Below are 9,884 nucleotides of genomic sequence, written 5' to 3'. Positions count from 1 at the left end.
GGCCAGAAGAAGAGGGTGACTGCACCCCCTGGAGGGTTATGGGTAGCTGTGAGCCACCAAGGAGTGCTCTGAACAGAACCTGAGTCCTCATAGCTAGGGTGCCATCTCCTGAGAGTGAGGCTTGATCCTTCCCCTCTCCGTCCTCCCTCCCTGTTCTTCTTCTTCCCCTTCCTTAGTTGTACTCTCTCCCCCCTCTTTCCCTCCCTCCCCCTTCTTCCCTTCCTCCCTTCTTTCTGCCCTCCTTCAATTCCTCCCTCCTTTCCTTTTCTGAGTTGGGGGGTTCATGTTACAGATCTTAGATTGGCCTGAATGCACCCTGGAGTATTCAAGGAAAAGTGAGAAAATGTCACCATCAGGGTCACCAAGAAGCCCAGGTCATCTATCTAGAGTACCAGGCTCTTTCATTATATTTTATCTATCTGCTTACTAATTTAGTACATACTTGGTGCATGTATATACATGTGTGTACATGTGTGTGTGTGTGGTATGTGTGTGTGTGTGTGAATCAGAGGACAACTTACAGGCCCTTTTACAAACCACTGAGCTTTCTCACCAGCCATAGAATCTTGAAGGTGTCCCATCTGCCCCAGGCTCTACTGGTTTTTGAAATCAATTTTCTAGACCCATGTTTCCATCTGCAGCGTGATATTCACTATTTCAGCCAGCACCAGACATTCGTGTTTTGCATTAGTTTGGACTTTGAAATAAGCCACTTGGACCCCACCAGATGGCTGGGTTTGAAGGCACATGCATACTTTTCATTATTTGTGAACTTTTATTGAAAGTGGGACTTAAGTCACCAAGGCTAGCCTTAAAATGCTGATCCTCCATCACCGACTGCCCCAGTGACAGGTGTTCATCAGTATATTCTATTTGCTTCCTGTTGGCGACTGAACCGAGACTCTGTGCACACCAGGCAAGTGCCCAGTGGCTGAGTTCCATCCACTCTTTACATATACTTCTAAGATGTCAGTCTCTGTCCTGGGCTGGAGGGGTGCTTCAGTGGTTAAAAGCACTGGCTGCGCTTCCAGAGGACCTGGGTTTGATTCCAAGGAGCCCAGTGGCTGATGACATCTGTCTGTAACTACATAACATAGGGATCTAATGCCCCTTCTGGGCAAACTGGGCACTGCATGTACCTGGTGCATCTCTGGCATATACATAAAATTAAACCAATTAATTTGTCTGTTTTAATTTACTTTGAGACAGTCTCGTGTAGACCACGATGACCTCATACATGCTATGAAGATGAAGATGACCTCAAATGCTGATCCTCCTGTCTCTGGCCCACCCCTGACCCCCGCTATGGCTCCAGGCATGTGTCACTATACCCAGTTTCTTACAAAGCATGATGGAGTTGGACCCAAGACTTGGTGCATTAGCCTCCCCTAACATAAAACTCTCACATGTTTATCGTCCTTCTGACTTCTCTGGTTAAAATTTTAGGCTGGCTGGAATGGGGCTTAGGAGTGGAGGCCCTGCTTAGCAACAACAAGCCCTGGGGCTGGTCCCCAGGAATGAAAGAAATAAGAAAGAAAAGCGACAAGATACTGATAAAGAGACACTGAGCCTGTTAAATCTGCCTGCCTCTGCCTCCTGAGTGCTGGGATTAAAGGCATGTTCCACTACTGCCTGCTTTTTGTTTGATTTTTAAGACTGGCATCCCACATTTTTTTTTTTTTTTTTTTTTTTTTTTTTGGAGACAGGGTTTCTCTGTGTAGCCCTGGCTGTCCTGGAACTCACTCTGTAGACCAGGCTGGCTTTGAACTCAGAAATCCTCCTGCCTCTGCCTCTCAAGTGCTGGGATTACAGGCGTGTGCCACCACACTCGGCTTAGCATCCCACATCTTAACTGCCCCAAACTTCCTGTGTAGCCCTCGAAGTCACTATGTAGACCAGGTTGACCTGAAACTCACAGCAATCCTCCCGCCTCTGATTGCAGAGCCACTGCCATGCCCAGGAACAGGGAGAGTGTTCAAGCCCACCCAGGAACAGGGAGAGTGTTCAAGCCCACCCAGGAACAGGGAGAGTGTTCAAGCCCACTGGGCTCAGCATGGGCCTAATCCTAGTGCTCCCAAGTGAAAGATTCTTCCCAGAATCTTCCTGGATTCTACCAAATGCGGCTGTAGCTCTGTTGGTAAAGCACATGCCTGGCCACAGGAGCCCCACCCACACCCACACCCCATTCCCCATCCCCCACCCCACTCCCTCCTACCCCACCACCCACCTCCCCTCCATCCCTGTACCCCCCACCAACCTCCCCACCCTCCCACCTCCCAGCCCCCCACCCCCACCTCCTCTCCATCCCCACACCCCCACCTCCCCATCCCCCACCTCCCCTCCATCCCCACACCCTATCACCACCCACCTCCCCACACCCTACCACCACCCACCTCCCCACCCCCTACCATCCTTTATCATCCTCCACCCCTGGTTCCATTCTGAGTACCACATAAACTGGTTGTGGTGGCCCCTCCACAGAATGCCTGCACTTGGGAAGTAGGGTCAGGAAGTTTAGAGGTTCAAAGCCATCCTTCCCTTGTGGAAAAACACCTTTCTCACATGCACTAAGTCTTGGGTTCAACTCCATTGCGCTTTGTAAAAAACTGGGTATAGTGGCACATGCCTGTAGCCATAGCAGGGGGTGGGCCAGAGACAGGAGGATCAAAATTTGAGGTCATCTTCATCTTCACAGCATGTGAGAAGCCATCCTGATCTATATAAGACTGTCTCAAAGTAAATTAAAACAGATAAGTAAACCAACATGTAGGGCCAGATAAGATAGCTCAGATGGTAAAAATGTCTGTGAGTTCAATTGTTGGTACCAGAAATGGAAGGACAGAATGGTTTCCTATCCTCATATGCACACACCCTCCTCTGTCACAACTACAATAATAATTTTTTTTTTTTTTGGATTTGGTTTTTTTGAGACAGAGTTTCTCTGTATAGCTCTGGCTGTCCTGGAACTCACTCTGTAGACCAGGCTGGCCTCGAACTCAGAAATCCGCCTGCCTCTGCTTCCCAAGTGCTGGGATTACAGGCATGCGCCACCACGCCTGGCATTAAATTAGATTATTTTTAAAAATTGCTCCTCTGTTAGGAATTCTAGGTCAGCCAGGCAGTGGTGGTGCACACCTGTAATCCCAGCACTCTGGGGGGCAGAGGCAGGCAGATTTCTAAGTTCGAGGCCAGCCTGGTCTACAGAGTGAGTTCCAGGACAGCCAGGGCTATACAGAGAAACCCTGTCTCAAAAATAAATAAATAAATAAATAAATAAAAATAAAAAAAAATCCAAAAAACCAAAAAAAAAAAAAAAAAGAATTCTAGGCCAGCTTCAACTACATAGTAAGGTCTGGGCTAGCCTGGGCTCCATAGCAAGACCCTGTCTCAAAAGAAAAACCACGCATACCTTTAATTCCAGCTCTTGTGAATCAGCAGAAGGAAACCTGGTCTACCTAGTGGGTAGTGGGTTCTAGTTAGCCAGGCTTTCATAGTGAGACTCTAATAAAGAAGGAAAGGAAAGGAGAGAGAGAAAGAGAGAGAGAGAGAGAAAGAAGAAGAAGAAGAAGAAGAAGAAGAAGAAGAAGAAGAAGAAGAAGAAGAAGAAGAAGAAGAAGAAGAAGAAATGGTTTAGTGGGTGGGGCCTGACAGCCTGAGCCCATCCACAGGTCTCATTCAGTGGTCTGCATCTGCCGTCCCAGCACTTCTATGTTGGCACAGGAAGTGGATACCATAGAATAACCCCGAGGCTCATGGGCCTGCTAGCCTAAAGTACCCAGCGGGACAGAACTAAGAGAGATCCAAGTGATCTGTCTCAACAGTAGTAGTAGGAACCAGGCAGATTTCTGAGTTCGAGGCCAGCCTGGTCTACAGAGTGAATTCCAGGACAGCCAGGGCTACACAGAGAAACCCTGTCTCAGAAAACCAAAAAAAAAAAAAAAAAAAAAAAAAAAAAAAAAAAAAAAAAAGGAGAGAACCAACTCGGAGAGTTCTCTTTGATATCCACAGACAACACACACACACACAAACACACACACACACCACTCACAATAAATGAAATTAAAACAACAGAAGCAGTCCACATGAGTACTAGAGGCTTGCTGTGTCCATCATTCTGAAAGAGTAGATTAACCGGTTCTGAGGTACATTCAGGTTTTGATTTTCTGGTTCCAAATAACCTTGGCATGTGAGGTGTCACCGTATGTTAATATTAATGAGTCAAACCAAATTACAGTCTGTTGTTAAAATACTCACTGGGAAACTGGGCATTAACTGACTCGTCACAGGTTTCGTATTATTTAATACAGAGTTTAATGCAGTCTGTAGGCATGTGCGTATATAAAGTGGACATTGGTTAGTATTTATAAAGACTTTGTATAGTAAATCAAGGTTTTGGGGGCCTAAGAGGGTAGAGACTTCTAGTTTCTCAAGTCCAAAAGTATAAGCAGTTCCTATTTTTAAGCATGCAACATGATCCAGGCCTGAGAACATGTGTTACCTGACCTTCCTTAAAGCCCAACTGGAAAATACTTTCTCTTCAGGCGCCTGGGCAGCTCAGCAGAGGTCTCAAGAATCTTCCCTCCCCAAAATAAAAATAGGCTTTTCAAATGGTTCTGTCCTGGGCAAGTGGCTGCTGGTGACAGTGTAGAGTGAAAGCCACTCAGAAACACACTGAAGCTGAGACACCGGTCTCTGTTAACTCTCAGAGCTTCCTGCAGCGTCTGTCACTGATTGGAATCTCTTTCACAACCAGAAAGTGACATCCAACACTTTTGACCCTAACCCTAACTCTAACCCTAATCCTAATCCTAACCCCTAACCCTAACCCCTAACCCTAACCCCTAACCCTAACCCCTAACCCTAACCCCTAACCCTAACCCTATCCCTATCCCTGACCCTAACCCTAACCCTAACCTTGCTTGACCAAGATGAGCAGGCTTTTCCAGTGGGGGCTGGTAGCTTCGTGTGCTCTAAAGCCAGGCCAGAGAAAGGATCACAGTTTCTGTGTCCCACCCACACGGCCTCTTAGGTTTGGCCCAGCTGCCAGGCAGAGTCCCCAGGCACTCTGACCCAGCGGCTGTCCTAATCTCCCAAGGATTACTTGTGGTATCACAGCTCAGATGCTGCCGGACAAATATAGTTTATAAGTTATTGTGTTTTTATTAACCCAGAGCCTTGCACCCCCTACACAAAGGCTCCACGGCTGAGCTCCGCGCTGTGTCCTCCAGCTTAGGGGCTATTTCATAATAGTAAACATTCGAGGACTCTATATGGAATTCACGAAAGTTCTCTTAGGGGGAGGGAATTGTTTTGTTTGAAGATTTGTTTACTCATAGTCTGTGTACGAGTGCCTACACATATGCAGTGGAAGCACAGATATGCCTGGTGGCCACTGAGGGCAGCAGGAAGCATCAGAACGCCTGGATCTGGAGTCACTGGCTGTTGGGTGTCACCCTGTGGGTGCTGGGAACTGAATCGTAGGCCCTCTACAAGAGCAGCAAGTGCTCTGAACCGCAGAGCCATTTCTCCAGCCCCACATTAAAAAGCAATACTTGAGCCGCAGGGCGTGGCAGCGGCAGCACCCACCGTCTTTAATCTCAGCATTTGGGAGGCAGAGGCAAGCAGATCTCTGAGTTCTAGGGACAGTCAGAGTTATATAGAGAATCCCTTTCTCAAGCATACAAACAAACAAGGAGCAAAACTTTTTTTTTACTTTTTATGATATATGATATATACTCACTGTATAGGTCTAGCTGGAACTCAGTATGTTGAGCAGGCTGGCTTCGAACCCACAGAGCTCTTCCTCTGCCTTCTGAATGCCGGTGTTAAAGGCCTGCACACTAGGCCTGGCTTCATGTAATGTTCAAAAATTCCATTTAAGCCGGGTGGTGGTGGCGCACACCTGTAATCCCAGCACTCTGGGAGGCAGAGGCAGGCGGATTTCTGAGTTTGAGGCCAGCCTGGTCTACAGAGTGAGTTCCAGGACAGCCAGGGCTATACAGAGAAACCCTGTCTCGAAAAAACCAAATCCAAAAAAACCAAACAAACAAAAAATTCCATTTATATATATATATACACGTATACATACGTGTATATGTATGTATACACACATATACATATATATATGTGTGTGTGGTGTGTGTGTGTTTGTTTTTTTTGAGACAGAACTTCTCTGTGTAACCCTGGCTGTCATGGAACTCACCCTGTTGACCAAGCTGGTCTCAAACTTAGAAATCTGCCTGCCTCTGCCTCCCAAGTGCTAGGATTAAAGGTGTGCATCACCACCGCCCGGCTTATTATTATTTTTTAATGTGTTATGTATGGTGTATGTGCATGTGTGTGGTGTATGTGCACGTGTGTGTATATGTGGCCATGTGTGTGGGCACATGCCTTTGGAGAACCAAGACTGAGGTCAGGGAGTTTCCTCTCTGTGCTCTCTACGTTATTCTTTGAAGCACGCTCTCCCAGCTTAACCCAGCTAGCTAGCTTGCTTTGGGGGATTCCTGTCTCTGTTTTCCTAGCTCTGGAATTATATATTAGCTGCCACTTCTAATTCAAATTCTGGTTCTTATGTTCCTGTGGCAAGCAGTTTACCTGCTGAATGCTCTCTCACTCTCTCTCATGCAGTTGATAAATTGCTTTCCACATAAGCATGCATACCTGAATTCAGTATCTGTCAGTCCTATAAAAGCCATGCAAGGTGGCACCCTCAGAGTTGGGAAGGCAGTTACCACCAGTCCAGTAACCACCAATCCCCGGGGCTCGCTGGCCAACCAGTCTATCAATTTAGCGTAATCTCAGTTAACTCCAGTCCCAGGGAGACATCCTGGCTCAAGCACAAGGTGAGTGTCTCTTGAGGAAGAATATCAAGGTTGGTCTCTGGCTACACATACATGAACACGTACACACACACTGGCCAAGGAGACACAGAGACAGACAGGCAGGCAGAAAGACAGAGGCAGTGAAAGAAGAGATTAAGTGTTGGGCTGGAGAGATGGCTCAGTGGTTAAGAGCACTGACTACTCTTCTAAAGGTCCTGAGTTCAAAACCCAGCCACCACATGGTGGCTCACAACCCTCTGTAATGGGATCTGATGCCCTCTTCTGGGGTGTCTGAAGACAGTGAAAGTGTACTTGTCATATACATAGAATAAATAAATAAAATATTAAAAGAGAGAGAGAGAGTGAATTAAAGTGTTAGATTGGTTTGCAGCTTGCTGTGTCCATCTCTGTGTCTTTTCTGGGGTAACTTCAGACTGAATTTGGGGACTGTATATTTTTCTCTCACATATTTTACCAGTTGATACAAATGTTGTAATAATATGAAGTTCTTTTTCTTTTCTTGTTTTCCTTTTTTTTTTTTTTTCCGAGGCAGGGTTTCTCTGTGTAGCCCTGGCTGTCCTGGAACTCACTCTGTAGACCAGGCTGGCCTCTAACTCAGAAATCTGCCTGCCTCTGCCTCCCAGAGTGCTGGGATTACAGGCATGCACCACCACCACCTGGCTTATTTAGGTTTTTAATCTACCTGAATTTCTATTTTATATGGGATAAAGAAAAACATCACATTCTATTGTTGTTGCTTTTGAGATGTAACCTCATGTAGTTTATGTTGTCCTCCAACACAAAGCTGACCTTGAATTTTTGATCTTCCTCAGCCTCCAGCGTGAGTCTACACCACCATGCTTGCTTTGCTCGGTCTCATCCTGTCAATCATCCCAGCATCCCTCATTATCATTTATGGGCTCACACTGGTCCGCTGACTCCTCACGCTGCTGCTGTCATAGGATCTACTCCCACACCCACGTGCGTACCTGGTTCTTCTGTTCCAGTTCCAGGTGTGTGTGTTCTCTCGGAACACAACAGAGCTCTAGTCTGTGTGCTGCTATAGAGACTCTGACTTGGGGAAAATGGCTTCCCTCCCCCCCTCACTTTCTTTGTACTGTAATTTTAGGGGTGGCCTCATCAAAACACACTGTATTCACTCTCACAGTGATGTGTGATTTTAGACAGGTTCTTTTACATACAATCTGTTAGCCTAGTAATTGAATGACTGTGCAGGGCGAATTCTTCATTTATCAGAGGATCAAAAGCTTAGGTATGCATAGCCGGCTATTTGGCCTTGTGGTACCCAGCAACCTTGTCTGCCTCTATTGATGGGTCTGGCTTTGCTACCCTGGTCCTTCTATGGAGACGGAGCTCCATTGAGTGTTTAAACCATCTCAGGGTTAATAAACTCACAGAACTAAACTTGGATTTAAGTGGGTGACTCCCATGACGCCACGGAGCTGTGTTTATTAAGCCACCGCACTTTCAGGCTTGTCTTGGCCTTCCGGAAGCCGAGAGACCTATATGCTCGTAGTTAGCCTATTTTCCTGACTCTGGTTTTTTGATATTCTTCTTCTTTCTCTGTATTCTGCTTCTTCAAGCAGACATAGTTTGTTTTTGTTTGTCTAATTGGTTGCTTGGTTTTGTGGGATTGGGTGTCACCCTGTACCCCTGGCTAGCTTACTCCATATGTAGCACAGGCAGACTCCCAACTTGTGGAGATCCTCCTGACTCTATCTCCTGAGTGCTGAGAATATCGGCATTGCCCATCATTCCTGGCTCAAGTAGGCTTTTCTTCATAGCTTCTTATTTGCTTAAACAGGCCTAGCAAGGTGGCTCAGCAGTTAAGAGCACTGACTGCTCTTCTGAAGGTCCTGAGTTCAAATCCCAGCAACCACATGGTGGCTCACAACCATCTGTAATGGGATCTGATGCCCTCTTCTGGAGTGTCTGAAAACAGCTACAGTATATTTACATATAATAAATCTTAAAAAAAACTTCTTTGTATGTGTGTATTTACATGTTTTTATGTGCACAGGAGTGCAGGTGTCCTTGGAGATGGAGATGTCAGAACCTCCTGCAGCTGGAGTTACAGGTGGTTGTGAGTTGCCCAAATGTGGGTACTGGGAACTCATGTCCTTTACTTTTCTTTTTTTTTTTTTTTTTCGAGACAGGGTTTCTCTGTGTAGCCCTGGCTGTCCTGGAACTTACTCTGTAGACCAGGCTGGCCTTGAACTCAGAAATCTGCCTGCCTCTGCCTCCCAAGTGCTGGGATTAAAGGCGTGCGCAACCACTGCCTGGCTCTCGGGTCCTTTTCTCAGCAGAAAGCACCCTTACCTGCAGTTCCATCTCTCTAGTTCTTCCTTCTTTATAGTGAACCATTTGAAGCCCTTTCTCCTAGCTTTCTGAAGCACACAGCGTGTCCGAGTCCGAGGCTCTTGCTCCTGTGTAAGCCCATCAGCATCTCCCTCTACTGGCTGATGACTCATTGCCTCTTCCTCTTCCTCCACTCAAGAACTGAAGTCAGGGCTTCCCATATGCTAAACAAGTGCACGCCCATTGGCTACACTTTCAGGTCAACTTCTTGCTTTATTTATTTTATTAATGTCTGTTAAAATTTTAATTTATTGTTATGGTATAGTGGGTGTATGAGGTGAGTCTGTGTCAGAAGATGACTGTGTTCCGCAGCTTCTCTCCGTGCATCTTGTCACGGGGTCTGGAGATGTGACTTAGCTCAGGGGCTCATCAGAAGCACCTTTACCCCCTAAGCCATCTAGGTTGGCCCTGTCTGTCTGTCTAACACAGGGTACTCTATGTAGCCCAGACTGACCATCTTCAACTCAAATCTTTGCTCCTAATATTTTAAGCAATTCTATTTTGTGTTTGTTTCGGTATAAATGACATCAAATCCTTTTGTGGGAAGGTGGAGTATAAATTCTAAAGAAAATGATGAGAGCAGGGCTTAGTGGTGTGCATTTCATTCCAGCAGTCAAGAAGCAGAGGTAGACAGATCTCTGTGGGTTTAAGGCCAGCCTTGTCTACTTAGGAGAGCCTGAGCTA

This window comes from Apodemus sylvaticus, chromosome 3, assembly GCF_947179515.1.
Source record: "Apodemus sylvaticus chromosome 3, mApoSyl1.1, whole genome shotgun sequence".
NCBI lineage: Eukaryota > Metazoa > Chordata > Mammalia > Rodentia > Muridae > Apodemus > Apodemus sylvaticus.
This window is presented reverse-complemented; position numbering follows the sequence as displayed.